This window comes from Oncorhynchus clarkii, chromosome 14 (assembly GCF_045791955.1).
Source record: "Oncorhynchus clarkii lewisi isolate Uvic-CL-2024 chromosome 14, UVic_Ocla_1.0, whole genome shotgun sequence".
NCBI lineage: Eukaryota > Metazoa > Chordata > Actinopteri > Salmoniformes > Salmonidae > Oncorhynchus > Oncorhynchus clarkii.
Genome location: NC_092160.1, coordinates 12,256,175 through 12,272,132, shown reverse-complemented (window position 1 = coordinate 12,272,132; position 15,958 = coordinate 12,256,175). Strand labels below are relative to the sequence as shown.

The 15,958-nt window shown below is 42.6% G+C and overlaps 1 pseudogene; it reads left to right on the top strand.

Moving 5' to 3' along the window:
• The first annotated feature begins 388 nt into the window (after positions 1–388).
• LOC139365824 (neuronal acetylcholine receptor subunit non-alpha-3-like) lies at positions 389–8,809 on the top strand (annotated as a pseudogene).
• The last annotated feature ends 7,149 nt before the right edge of the window (positions 8,810–15,958 follow it).

The window sequence follows — 15,958 nt, the reverse complement described above, 5'->3', positions numbered from 1 at the left end:
ATTGACCAAGTGCTAAAAGTCTGTATTTGGACTATACTGTATGTGTGAAATGCTCGTTAATATCAACAGAGAGGTATATTTTCTGGGTGACCTAAATACTGAGTGATTGTCATCAAGCTGTCCACTCAAAAAAAAGTGTCAAACTGTAACCGATGCCTGCAACCTGATTCAGGTTCAGTCAACCTACCAGGGTATTTACAAAAAGAACAGGAAGTAAATCCATGCGTATTGATCACATCTTTACTAATGCTGCAAAAATCTGCTCTAAAGCAATATCCACACCAATCGTGTGTAGTGATAATAATATAGCCATAATAATTCTGAAAACACAGCAGACTGGCAAACACAGTAAATTGAGAAAGCACGAAACTAAACTAAAATAACTAAGATGACAAAAGAGTACTCCTGTAAAGATTCTCGTCTGGTGAAGGAGAAGAGGACCAAAATGCAGCGTGGTAAGTGTTCGTCATGTTTTAATTGAACAAACTGAACACTACACAAAATAATAACAAAGAGAAAACAAAACAGTTCTGCCAGGTGAACAGACACTAAACACTAATTAAACACCCACAACCAAAATGGGGAAAACAGGCTACCTAAGTATGATTCTCAATCAGAGACAACGAACGACACCTGCCTCTGATTGAGAACCATACTAGGGCAAAAACGTAGAAATATAACAACCTAGAAAAAAGAACATAGACTACCCACCCCAACTCACGCCCTAACCAACCTAACACAAAGACATAAAAAAGGAACTAAGGTCAGAACGTGACAACTGTGGAGTACTTTAAAACAATTATATGCAAAAAAGCGAAGTCAGCTCCATTCTTCAATGAGGCAGATGGCTGGTTCATAACAAAAGCCATTGATATTGCCAACCACTTTAAGAACTTTTTTTGTTGGCAAGATTAGCAAATTTAGGCATGACATGCAAACAACAAATGCTGAGCCTTCATATTCATGCACAACGGACCAAATAATGAAAGATAAGCACTGTAGTTCTGAGTTTCGAAAAGTGGGTGTGGAAGAGGTGAACTCTTTTTTGCTATCTATAAATAACGACAAGCCACCTGGTACCGACAACCTGGACAGTAAAGTGCTGAGGTTGGTAGCGGAATACATTTTGACTTTACATGAAGCCTAGAAGATGGTGTGTGCCATCAGGCCTGAAGGAAGGCAAAGGTTATTCCACTGCCCAAAAATAGCAGAGCACCCTTTAATGGTTCAAACAGCCAACCAATCAGCCTGTTACCAGTGTAAAAAGTAAAAAAAAATGTTTTACCAAATACAAAGTTATTTTGCAGAAAATGAATTAAACAACAGACTTTCAGCATGCTTATAGGGAAGGGCACTCAACATGCTTGCACTGACACAAATGACTGATGATTGGCTGAAAGAAATTGAGAGTAAGAAGTTTGTGGGAGCTGTTTTGTTAGACTTCAATGCAGCTTTTGATATCATTGATTATACCCGGTTGCTAAAAAAATGTAGGTCTTATGGATTTGCACCCTCTGCCTTATAATGGATTGAGAGTTACCTATCTAATAGAACAGAGTTTTTTTTTTAAATGAAGCCTCTCTAATGCTAATGCAGTTGAGTGTGGTGTACGGCAGGTCAGCCGGCTAGGGGCATGATTGTTTTCTGTTTTTACAAATGACCTTCCACTGACCTTGAATAAAGCCTGTGTGTCTATGTACGCTGAACAGTATACAATATAAATAACTGACACCCTTAACATAGAGCTCCAGTCAGTTTTAGAATGGGTAACTAGCAATAGGCTGGTGCTAAATATCTCAAACTAAAAGCATTGTTTTTGGGACAAATCACTCACTCAACACTAAACCTCATTTAGATCTATTATTGAATAACGTGGCGGCTGAGCAAGTTGAGGAGACGAGACTGCTGGGTGTAACCCTAGATAACAAGCTGTTATGGTCAAAACATGTAGACTCAATGGTTGCTTAAATGGGAAGAAGTCTGTCCATGATAAGGCACTGCTCTGCTTTCTTGACATCTTAGTCAACCTACAGGTCATAGTTTGTCTCAGCTAGACTACTGGCCTGGTGTATGGTCATGTGTGGCAAAGAGGGACATAAAGTACCAGTCAAAAGTCTGGACACACCAACTCATTCAAGGGTTTTTCTACAATGTAGAATAACAGTGAAGACATCAAAACTATGGAATAGCACTCTGCAGCAGAGGTAAATCTGGGTCTTCCTTTCCTGTGGCGGTCTTCATGAGAGCCATCATAGCGCTTGATGGTTTTTGCGACTGCACTTGAAGAAACTTAAAGTAATGGCGGACTGACGTTTCTCTATGCTCATTTGAGCTGTTCTTGCCATGATTAGAGCCTGTAAGTAAGCATTTCACCTGTTGTATTCGGCGCACGTGACAAATAAACTTTGATTTGATTTGATATGGACTTGGTGTTTTACCAAACAGGGCTATCTTCTGTATACCACCCCTACCTTTTCACAACACAACTGATTGGCTCAAATGCATTAAGAAATAAATAAATTCCACATATTAACTTTTAACAAGGCACATCTGTTAATTGAAATGCATTCCAGGTGACAACCTCATGAAGCTGGTTGAGAGAATGCCAAGAGTGTGCAAAGCAGTCATCAAGGCAAAGGGTGCCTACTTTGAAGAATCGAAAAACTAAAATATATTTTGATTTGTTGAACACTTTTTTGGTTAGTACACATGTGCTATTTTATAGTTTCGATGTCTTCACTATTATTCTACAATGTCGAAAATAGTATAAATAAAGAAAAACCCTTGAACGAGTAGGTGTGTCCAAACTTTTGACTGGTACTGTAGTTCAATTCCACGTATTGCACTTAGATGTTCTCCTTGCTCAAAGCTGAGGAGAGATTGACTGCATCACTATTGGTCTTTGTGCGGGGTGTTGATGTGTTAAAGGTACCAAACTGTCTCTTCAAGCAGTTGGCACACAGTTCAGACAGTCATCGGTACAACACAAGACGTGCAATCAGAAGTCTCTTCACAGTTCCCAGGTCCAGAACACAGGCTGGGAAACGCACAGTATTAAATAGAGCCATGACTACACGGAACTCTCTGCTATCTAGCAATAAAACTAAATTAAAAAACAGATAAAAGAACACATTACGGCACAATGGGGACTGTGAAGAGACAGTCATGTTTATATATTCGGTATTGTAATTTGTACTATATTATGTATTGTATTATATAGGGTAGTGGCCTTGCCCGAGCCTTGGCTTGTTCGAGACGGAGAGGCTAATAGGGAAAGAGCCATCTCCTGTTTCTAAAGCGTGAGGCAGAGGCAGGAGATGATGTAGTATTATATAGTGTTCTGTAGTATTATGTCATGTGATGTAGTGTTCTGTAGTATTATGTCATGTGATGTAGTGTTCTGTAGTATTATGTCATGTGATGTAGTGTTCTGTAGTGTATTTATTGTTTCCTGTTTGGACCCCAGGAAGGGGATCCCAATAAAATACTAAATAATAATACTCCCTATCGCTCTCTGAGGAGATTGGCACCTCGCTGTGCCCCTTGGGGTGTCACAAGTAGGAGCTGAGGTTGGCGCTGCGTCTGAGCTCTCTGCTCTGCTGCACACCCAATTATGCCACACTAATCCTGATGCTGTGCCCGGTTCTCTCACCTGCTACACGTATGCATGAGTGGGTGCACACACACACACGCTCATGCAAACACACACACAATTGAGACAGTTCCCAGTTCTCCCACCTGGTGGTCACTCTGTGTCTCCGTTGGTTGTTCTCTCACACTGTGAGACCATGTCAGTCATGGTGGTGTGCCGCTCACACTCACTGGCCACGGTACATTAGAGAAGTGAGTGAGAGGCTCACGTCTGATTGACCATGAGAACATAGAGAGAGAGAGAGAGAGAGCACATACTCAGAGATGGAGATACTGTATGTGTTTCCCAGAGTATGGTGTGGGGTTAGAGTAAAGCCCATGGGGGACTGCTGAGCTGCTGGGTCAGCAGTGTGTTTGGGTGGGACATGTCAGGCAGGCCCTGTCAGGGGCTCTCAGAGTCTGTGTGGTGTGACACATCATAGAGTCAGAACACTGAGGTTGACTAACTGATGGAACGTGACAGGGTGAACATCAACATAGAAGATCAGTCTTAGACAGACAGAGAGAGAGAGAGGGAGACAGAGGAGAGAGAGATGGATGGATGGTGAGAGGGCAGGGAGGGGGGTAAAGATTAAACAGAAAAAACACACCCTACCACACGCAGGCACACACCCACACAGGCATGCACAAACTCTCTCTCTCTCTCAATTCAATTCAGTAGACTTTATTGACATGGCAAGTTAAATGAATTACATTGTCAAAGTATACATATAACAAAGAATGGTGGGACCAACAGAAATAAGGCAACAATAATAATATTCCCTCTCTCTACCGTGTCAGAAAAAGGTCAGAAGAGGTTTAAGGTCAGTCAGCTGTGAGATTCCTAAGCACAGAGTCAGCCATCCTTCCCTCTTCCCCCTGAAGCCCCCTTGTCCATAGTAAATAACTTCCTCTCCAAGTAGGCTACACGCAGCTGTCAATCAATAAAGAAAGAGATAAGGCGCTAGCACCACTCACTCTTCTCTTGGAGGACAGGCTGATCCTTAACCTTTTATCGGCTTCCCTTAGGAGGAAGAACTGGTGTGTCATGTATTTTTTCAAATGAAAGCTACATAAAATGACATCCAGCCAGACTTCACTGCTTTTAGCGAGCCCTAGTGGACGGTCTGTGACCTGCATGTGGATAACCACGGCGAGAGAAGCAGACAAACTAACTTCAGAGAAAATACATCTCACCCCAGCAGCTGCCAAGCGTCAAAAATGTATTTTCTTGGTGAGAAATGTCAGAAGTTCATGTTCACTACACGCATGACGGTTGGGTAACCTATATATGCTAACGTTATATCATGCTGTTTTCTGAACTATTGCAAATTCCTCCTTAACTTTCCCATAGTGGCAAATAATATAGCCTACCAAGCTAACTCCCGGTGTCTCAGAATATTATCACAACAACAGTTAGGCTACAGTGTTAGTCTACAGTTTCCTCACAGGTGTATACCCACGCCTGGTAATCTGCCCACCCACACCTGGTCATCTGCCCAGTGCTGTGGATCCGTAGACGTCCCTCTGATTGGTTTAGGATCCTGTTTAAACCCCATTCAAACCCCTCTCTTTTGTCACCGCGCGGCGTGCTGGAGAGATTTGCAGAACGGCGTCGCCGGGGCCAGTCTGCCACGCAATTAGAGTTTTGTTCGGGAGGAGCTCAACCGAGGGCTCGTTTTTAATATTATAGTTTTTTTTTCATTAACAACATTCCTATTGCAATTATGAGAATTGTTTATTGCTCAGGTGGTTCTCAAGTCGTTGTCTTTAGCTTTAGCCTAATGCATGATATGAGTTTACAGAAGCCTCCGAGCCATTGAGAATCATCATGAAGTTGCGGACACCTGTCCTCAATTCTGGGTAAGTACAGGAATTGGAACCAGTGCATGTCTTGAACAATAAGTAGCCTAATAAATTAGTTCTAAACGTGTGGTGCTTGCGAGGGATAGCCTGTGGAACTGAGAAGTGTATGACACATTTTTACCTATCCAAGTCACAACGGGAAAAAAACTTAACACATCTGGGCTTACGTAAATGCACAATGTGACATTCCACACGATTCCAATTTCTCATAATCATGCCATCTGACAAACTGGGAGCATTAACTGCACTCGGCCCCTGTGGCGCGCCTGTTTCTTTTGGCACGGGATAAATCTCCGGCGCAAACACGCTGCTCACCAACAGGACCGGTCGATGGACAAGGAGACAGACGCGGTGTCGGGTGACTGTCTTTGAACCCAATGTTATCTCTGAAAATAATGGTCATCATATCTGGTGAATTGCTGAAGTGCAAATGTCATTTGGCAGTAAAACCTCAAGGCTATTTGTGAACGATTGGCCGTTGTGTGAAAGTTATGTTGAAGATGTCAAAATCTTAGTAAAGAGTTGCATTTAATTTCTAACGTTAAGTAAACGTACTACAGTTCTATACATAAATATGTATGCATCGTTTTGATTCCTGGATGGAATCAAAACGATGTTAGATGTTGGGGCTGACAGATGGGGCGCCAGAGGGTGAATCAACTCTAGCTGCAGGTTAAGGGTCACACACACATATATATATATATATATATATATATATATATATATATATATATATATATATATATATATATATATATAAATAAAGTGTGTGAGAGACAGAGACCACCAAAAAACACATACTTTCAGCTATACACATCTCCTCTGGAGTCGTTTCAGTTGAGAAGCCAGCTCTCTAGCCTGTCTGTCTCCCCCCACCCCCATTGTTCAACTGTTTGTAATCAGATTCATATTCCACAACCCCTTCTTATGCAACCACAGTAAACACTATCTACATTCTAAATTAAAATTAGAGACCATTAGTCTATGGTGCTTAAGAATTTATATTGGAAATAATTGTTTAATTGACAGCTGGTGATAAAATGATTGTTTCTTATTAAGCTCTTATACATAACTTAAAGTAAAGTCTCTATTCTACACCACCTCTTCCTCTTCTCTCACTCCATCTCTTTCCCCCTTCACTCCCATCCCCAGGTGAGTTTGGGTCTCTGTCTGAGATGGAGGACCTCCTGTTGAGGAACCTGTTCCAGGGGTACCAGCGCTGGGTCCGGCCCATCCAGCATGCCAACGACAGGGTCACAGTACGCTTCGGACTCAAGATCTCACAGCTGGTGGACGTGGTGAGGATGCACACTACACCACGTGCACACACACAAACAAGGAATTGAAGCGAAACGCACACACACACAGTGACGAAAGACCTTACCGTACAAACAAACAATGAAAGACACAAAAGATTCTAAATATCTTGTCTGAATGGCTTGAGCCATGCACTTTTTAAGCCAGAATTGTAATTCTGTCCCTCTCCATGTTGCTGAAACAAAACAAGCACTGCCACAGTGAAACAGGAGGAGGAATGGTGAGCTAGTGAGAAGTGCTCTGCTCCAGGCTGATGAGTGGTACCAGTGTTGCTAGATGTCTGTCCTGTATTAGGTTACAGTTCATCTCTGGACTATGTGATCCCCACAACCTCAAACTCAGACAGCTGATCCCCGCTACTTACACAGTTTTCTTCCACGCTCCCTCATTTTCTCTCCTTCTGTTAGTCTTGCTTACCAGTGTGGTCATTTTCTTACCTTTAATTTAATTTTACAATACCATGATTTTGTGAACACTATTGGTGTGCGAGTGCTCCATTCAAATGAGATGGGATAATGAACAAGGAATTGAAGCAATTTATCCTGAAACAGACATGATTCTGACTTGGATGTCTACTCTACATGATATCTTGGTCTCTGTCTGTCTCACAGGATGAGAAGAACCAGCCGATGACTACTAATGTGTCGCTGTGGCAGGTGAGGAGGAAAATAGGTTGTAGCCTGTTATCCACAGATGAGGATAGATATATTGTAATATGTGTCTTTCCCTCAACAGGAGTGGCTAGATTATAATCTACGATGGGACCCTGAGGACTACGGTGGGATCACATCGATCGGAGCTCCATCTGAGGCAATCCGGCTGCCCGACATCGTGCTCTATGAGAAGTAAGCTCTATGATATGTCACATATTATGATGAGCACCATTGAGCATAATGTCTTCAGGCAAGACAGTGTTACATCCACCTAGTTTCCCACTAATAGTTCACATTAGTAGACCGTTTTGTTTGATGTTTTCCTAAAATTTATGTTTTATATGCACAATAACCCTGACTCTTATTACTATCCTCTCCCAGTGCTGATGGGCGGTTTGAGGGCTCCCTGATGACCAAAGCCATTGCTAAGTCTAACCGTAGGATCACGTGGACCCCTCCGGCCAGCTACAAGTCAGCCTGCACTACGGACGTCACTTTCCCCTTCGACAGACAAAAACTGCTCCATGAAGTTTGGATCCTGGACATACGATGGTAACATGGTGGTCATGATCCTGTTAGGTGATTATGTAGACAGGAAGGACTTCTTCGACAACTGAGAGGGAGATCCTGAACGCCACGGGGGCCAGAGGAAACCGGCGTGACGGGATGTATTCCTTCCCCTTTATAACATACTCTTTCATTATGAAACGTCTCTCGCTGTTCTAGACACTTTCTTATTATTCCGTGTTTCGGTCTGTCGTTCCTGACCTTGCTGGTGTTCTCTCATCTGTCGGATGAAGGGGATAAGCTCTCTCTCTCTCTCCACCTCCGTCATTGTGCCGCTCACTGTGTTCCTCCTTGTCATAGAGATCATCCCAACTTCCTCCAAGGTCATCCCTCTCATCGGGGAGTATCTCCTCTTCATTATGATCTTTGTCACTCTCTCCGTCATCGTCAGTGTTTGCATTCAACATGCACCACCGCTCCTCAACCTCCTACCACCCCATGTCCCCCTTGGTTTGCTCCCTCTTCCTTCAGAGGCTAGCCAGGATGCTCTGCATGCAGGGCCACACCGACCGGTACCACTATCCAGAGCTGACACCGGAGAGCCCAGAGCTGAAGCCCTGGTCTGGGGGCTGGAGAGGGGGTCAGAGGGGAAGCGGGTATACCCAGGTAGACCCTCATTCCAGATTGTGCAGGACTGGAAGTTTGTTGCTCAGGTTCTGGACAGGATATTTCTGTGGGCCTTCCTCACCGTGTCGGTCCTGGGGACCATCCTCATTTTTGCCCTGCATATATTCCTTAGTACTTCTCCCCAGTCCGGTCCTAGCACCCCACTTTAACTCATCACCCCTCCCTTGTTGGGGAAACCAGCACCCCCCTCTAACTAACTTCCCTCCCCAGTCCGGACCCAGGACCCCCCCCCCCCCCACTCAGCACCCCCTGCCGATTCACCCTCTGATGCTAATTCCCCAAACTGAGGCCAGGACACCCTACCAACAATTTAACCCTGACCTCCAGGCTGGATCTATAGCCCCTCCGTCTCAAGTTTCTGCTGAACCTTTCAGCCAACTTGTTATGGTTAGACTCAACCCCATACTGTTGAGCTATGCCCTGCCTTCACCTGCCACACCTTGTCAGAATAGCACATCTCCTTGCTATAGAGCCTTTACTGACATTTACATATTACACTGACATAGTTCACTCAATGCACAGAAAACAAATTACAAATATTAGCTTGTTCTTAAGCACAAACTTTGACTGAAATACTTTGAATTAGTGTAATATTTACAATATATTCTCTGTAGTTACTGTATATACCAAGCACATTTGACTTATTTCTGCCTGACTTCTTCTCAATAGACTCCTCAACCATTATCACCTTGTGACCCAACTATTGTGGTCTTAGTTAGTGTAACTTAGTTCGTCTGTGAGTAGAATGGCGGCAGCATCCAGGCCACTCTGATCGGAAGATCACTGTTCTATTTGTGTTCGTCGAGGGACCTCATTAGCAAGGGATTGTTTGGGTTCTGTTTTTTTTGTTTGTTTGATTTGGGTTTTGTGTCCTTTGAGTTTTATTTCATACTAGCACTTCATCAACTAGTCAATGATAACAAGCTATTATTCAAGTATATAATCATGCAGTATTAAATGTCTAAATCACTTCATTTGGATTCGCTTGGAACTGTTGAGAACACTCATAGAGTGATGTGGATGTTACAGACAAGATGAACGTGATAGTTTTAAATGTAGCATTATTGTATTCCACTAGGGGGCAACCTTGGTATGACAATGATTATCAGGTGTCTCCTACACAGCAAAGTTTTTGCTGTTGGCCTAAATATGGGAGCTATTTATTTTGTCTATCAATCCTTTGGTCCTGAATCTTCACAACATGTAATATATGTTATCTCTCACACACGGATACTCTTACACACTTTTGCATGTCATGCACACAAACACACACACACCCAATAGGAAAAAATGTGTTTCTCAATAAGGAATCATTCTATGAAATAAAATGCCAACAGTCACAACTACGATCAGGCTGCAAGTAGTCTAGTGAGAAGAGCACTGAGCCAGTAACTGAAAGGTCGCTGGTTCGAAATACCCGAGCCGACAATGTGAAGAATCGGATGTGCACGGCGCTTAACCCACATTATCTCCAGGGGCGCTGTACTACTATGGCTGACCCTGTAAAACAACACATTTCACTGCACATATCAGGTGACAAAACATGTTTTATCATTAGCCATAGAAGTCAGTTTCTCCTGGGCTTGTATACTCATTTCAAGGTAAAGAACCAACTGATAATATATTATAAAATCCTGAATTAATTGTTTAAACTTTTAGTTCAAAACCGTTTGAGCCAATGCTATGTTTATCATACCATTACATTTAAAACTTAAATTGTGATGTCAGACTGTTTGCCTAGTACAATCGTTTTCCCCCTCTGGGATATTCCCTCCTTTCTTCCCAAATGCCACCACATTGGTGCATTCTTCCTCAGAAGAAGTGGTCGAGAGGATTTGAAACTGGCGAAGGCAGCTGTGTTTGGAGGCCTGGTGAATCACTACCAAGCGATATGTGGACAGGTACCGGCCACTATTCGGGTATAATTCCTGTCCCTTTGGTGAGATCTGTGGCATCCCAGTTGATTTGTATTGACTTTATTTTAGGGGGTAGATCAGCTTTAATATTGCAAATTGCGGCTTCCATGAATGTGCCTTCGGAAGGTATTCAGACATCTTGACCTTTTCCACATTTTGTTAGGTTGAAGCCTTGTTCTAAAATTCCCTCATCAATCTACACACAATACCCCATAATGACAAAGCAAACACAGGTTTAGACATTTTTTGTAATTTTCAAAAAAATAAAAATAAAAAATCACATTTACATAAGTATTCAGACCTTTTACTCAGTACTTTGTTGAAGCACCTTTGGCAGCGATTACAGCCTTGAATCTTCTTGGATATGACACTATTTTATTTACTAAACCTTTATTTAACTAGGCAAGTCAGTTAAGAACAAATTCTTATTTATAATGACAGCCTACCAAAAGGCCTTCTGCAGGGGCTGGGATTAAAAATGAAAATAAATAATAAATATAAGGTAAAGCATACATCACGACAAGAGAGAGACAACACAACACAAAGAAAGACCTAAAACAACAACACAGAATGGTAGCAACACGACAGCAGCACAGGTTACAAACATTATTGGGCACAGACAACAGCACAAAGGGCAAGAAGGTTGAGAACAATAAATCACGCAAAGCAGCCACAACTGTCAGCAAGAGTTTACTCAACTGACACTACAAGCCTGGCACACCATTCTTCTCTGCAGGCCCTCTCAAATTCTGTCAGGTTGCATGGGGAGCGTTGCTGCACAGCTATTTTCAGGTCTCTACAGAGATGTTCGATCGGGTTCAAGTCCGGGCTCTGGCTGGTCCACTCAAGGACATTCAGAGACTTGTCCTGAAGCCACTCCTGCGTTGTCTTGGCTGTGTGCTTCGGGTCATTGTCCTGTTGGAAGGTGAAACTTCACCTCAGTCTGAGGTCCTGAGCGCTCTGGAGCAGGTTTTCATCAAGGTTCTCGCTGTACTTTGGTACGATCCTTACTGGTCTCCCAGTCCCTGATGTTGAAAAACACAGCATGATGCTGCCACCACCATACTTCACCACAGGGATGATGCCAGGTTTCCTCCAGACGTGACGCTTGACATTCAGGCCAAAGAGTTCAATCTCGGTTTCATCAGACCAGAGAATCTAGTTTCTTATGGTCTGAGAGTCTTTAGATTCCTTTTGGCAAACTCCGTCCATAAATGCCTGATTGGTGGAGTGCTGCAGAGATGGACAACCATCTCCACAGAGGAACTCTGGAGCTCTATCAGAGTGACCATTGGGTTCTTGGTCACCTCCCTGAGGGAGCCGGGAGGTCAGCTCTAGGAAAAGTCTTGGTGGTTCTAAACATCTTCCATTTAAAAATGATGTACAAACTGTGTTCTTGGGGACCTTCAATGCTGCAAAAATGTTTGAGAAACTTCCCCAAATATGTGCCTTAACACAATCCTGTCTCGGATCTCTACAGACAATTCCTTCGGGCTCATGGCTTGGTTTTTGCTCTGACAAATACTGTCAACTGTGGGACCTTATATAGACGCGTGTGTGCTTTTCCAAATCATGTCCAATCAATTGAATTTACCACAGGTGGATTCCAATCAAGTTGTAGAAACGTCTCAAGGATGATCAATGGAAACATGAACTCAATTTCGAGTCTCATAGAAAAAGATCTGAATACTTATGTAAATTAGTTATTTCAGTTTTAGATTTTTAATAGAACATTTGCATACATTTCTAAAAAAACTGTTTTTGCTTTTTCATAATGGGGTATTGTGTGTAGACTGATGAGGGAAAACATTAATTTAATCCATTGGTGGCAAATCTGATGGCCGAATGGTAAAGCACATCTAGCCGCTCGAGCTCCCTTACCTGCTGATCTATAAATTCTGTCTCCGTAGTCTGGCATGGGTAGGATGGTCATCTGAATCAGGGTTAGTTTGGCAGCTGGGGGGGAAAGAGGAGCCATTACGAGAGAGGAAACCAAGTCTAGATTTAACTTTAGGCTGCAGCTTTGATATGTGCTGAGAGAAGGACAATGCACCATCTAGCAATACTCCCAAGTACTTGTATGAGGTGACTACATCAAGCTCTAAACCCCCAAAGGTAGTAATAACACCTGTGGGAAGAGGGGCATTCTTCTTACCAAACCACAGGACCTTTGTTTTGGAGGTGTTCAGAACGAGGTTAAGGTAAGGGTAGAGAAAGCTTGTTGGACACTAAGAAAGCTTTGTTGTAGAGCATTTAACACAAAATCTGGGGAGGGGCCAGCTGAGTATAAGACTGTTTCATCTGGATATAAAGGGATGAGCGAGCTTCCTACTGCCTGAGCTATGTTGTTGATGTAAATTGAGAAGAGCATGGGGTTTAGGATTGAGCCTTGAGGTACTCCCTTGGTGACAGGCAGTGGCTGAGACAGCAGATTTTCTGACTTTATACACTGCACTCTTTAAGAGATGCAGTTAGCGAACCAGCCCAAAGAACCTTCAGAGACACCAATACTCCTTAGCCGGCCCACAAGAATGGAATGGTCTACCGTATCAACAGCTTTGGCCAAGTCAATTAAAATAGCAGCAATCAAGGGCAATGGTGACATCGTTGAGCACCTTTAAGGTTGCAGTGACACATCCATAACCTGAGTGGAAACCAGATGACATACCTGAGAGAATACTATAGACATCAAGAAAGCCAGTCAGTTGATTATTGACAAGTTTTCCAAGTTTTTCCACTTTTGATAAACAGGGCAAAATAGAAATAGGCCTATAACAGCTAGGATCAGCTTGATGTCCCCCTTCAAATAAAGGGCGAACCGTGGCTGCCTTCCAAGTAATGGGAACCTCCCCAGAAAGAGACAGGCTTGAAAAAGAAAGTGTCTAAACCATGACCAAGATTATTATTTGGGGTCGAGATTATGGAGCTCCTTTAGCACCTCGGACTAAGTGACTACCTGCAGGGAGAAACTTTGTAGCGGGGTAGGGGAAAAATAGGGAGAAGCATCGGGGATAGTCGCATTAGACAGGGTGAGGAAATGTTGGACGGGCATGGAGGCATGGCTGAGTCAAAAATGCTTCTTGTCAGTATCAACCACATCATTACATTAAGGGACTTTGACAGCTGTGGGGAGGATGGTTTATTCTCCAGGTCTTTAACCCTTTAATCGTCACCTCGATCGGTCTCATTCTGATTGTCATAAGTACTTGGTTATCTGCACGAACCCTAGCTATTAAGTTGAATCAGCAATACACAAATTGGCTTAATTATGTATTTACTAAATACCTAAATAATCACACATATATACCCAGAATAGATCACACATCGATTACTAATCATGTCATGAAAAGCCCCTAGTGGGCTAACCCGATACGACGACTGGTTACATAAAGGAAAGGGGTTGGGTTTGAATGAAAGAGCGGGAAGACTGAGGCACACAGGAATTGGGTCTCTATTGGACCTTGAGAAGCTATGCTACCGTAAATACAGAATCTTATGCATTCTAATAACCGCCCATTCAGAAAAGAAAAATGCAAGATATTTATATTTACTCTGAGATGCGCTTCAATAGATGGGTCGAATATGGAAGACTGGTTTACCCAGCAGAGATCACCATTGTCCTTTGAAGAATCTTTCTGGTCGTAGTGTTGTAGAACGGATACGTTAAAGTACCCTGTCGATTTTCGGAGATTGTCTGTTCTGTCCTAGGCCATGTACATTTACAGCTGCAGCAGATATTTCGATGTCTAGGATGTATCACTCCTTTAGTGAATAATCATTCAAAGTTCATACCAAGTTGCCATAATCAACTTGTGCTGCATTCTGGCTGGTCGAGTTGAAATTCACCATTCCAGCGTGGTGATCATCACCTCCACGTTGAAAAAGAGAAGGTCGTGTTTCATAGTTCTCAACCAATGTCTGTTCACTTGGACGTGGCCAGAGAGTGAGCATAAGTTTACCTATGAAAACAATTCTCTCATTTAGAAGCTAAAATTACATTTAATCTTTTCACAAATAGTTTCATATTTAAACATTTAAATTGCACAACAATTCCATGTGAATCTGATAACTAGAATGTGTAGACTTTCCAAAATACAATTTATGTCATCCTATCATCAGATCTGTCCCAGACACCAACTGATCTGACATCATATTCTTTAAATACCAACGGACACTTTCAACTGGTTGAGAAAGGGCAATATTGTTCCATTCCCCAACCTTTTGTGTTACCGTACTCTCTCTATGTTAACAAAGGGCTTTCCAAGAGTCCATTCTGTAGAGTGGAGAGAAACGGGAGAAAGGTATTTATGGGGGTGTCATAAACCTCATCCAACAGGGCAACATCATGACAGTGTATTTAAGTACTCAAATGCTTAGTATTTGGTCCCACATTCCTTAACACACTGACTTCATCAAGCGTGTGACGCTACAAACTTGTTGGATGCATTTACAGCTTGTTTTGGTTGTGTTTTCGGATTATGTTTTGTCCAATAGATATTGCTGACCTATAGTTATTATCATTATTAAATACAATGCTAATCCTCTTACACAAGCAGAGCCGTTCACACTTTAAAACATGTAGAATGGTCAGGAATAGTGTGCTAATAATTTGCTAACTTTTATACCTTTTTTTGTCCACCATGCACTTTCATGGGATCATCACTTTTGACACAAGTGGACATTTCTAAAAGTCTGTGGTTCAAGTGGACACTCACTACCTCTTCAGTGCAGGGGAGATTAGTGTTGCCAATACTATACACTGTAAAGTGGTAAGCTAAGTTAATGTGGTCCTCTAGGAGGTGAAGTCATACACACACGTATGCACGCACGCACACACACACACACACACACACACACACATGCGAACACACACACACACACATGCGAACACACACACACACACATGCGAACACACACACACATGCGAATACACACACACACACACACACACACACGGTATCCCCGAAGCAATGCTATACAGGCTAGCATTCTAACAGCCATGGTGCATTGTCAGGACACCGATGACAGTCTTGGTAGCCTGCTATCACTGACTGTGAAAAGACATGGAGTTGCTTATCAGTCCTTGTCAGGCTGCCCTTCGCTATATATAATGTTATCCTCAATCCCCTGCATATGCCAACACCTTGCATAGTATCTTATTCTAACAACTAGGCCAGCTGTGTGTAACCTAATGGCATGGTGTTTTATTCACACTTCAAGTAGCCTCGCAGGCCTAGGTTTACAGACTATTATCTTGTGAATGCAACCTATGCACAGTTTCAGTTTCTAAATTGAGATTCAAAACTGCGCTCAACAACATCTGGTACTTTGCCAGCCAGGAAAATTAGAGGAACAATGATTACAAAAAACATAGACATCTAA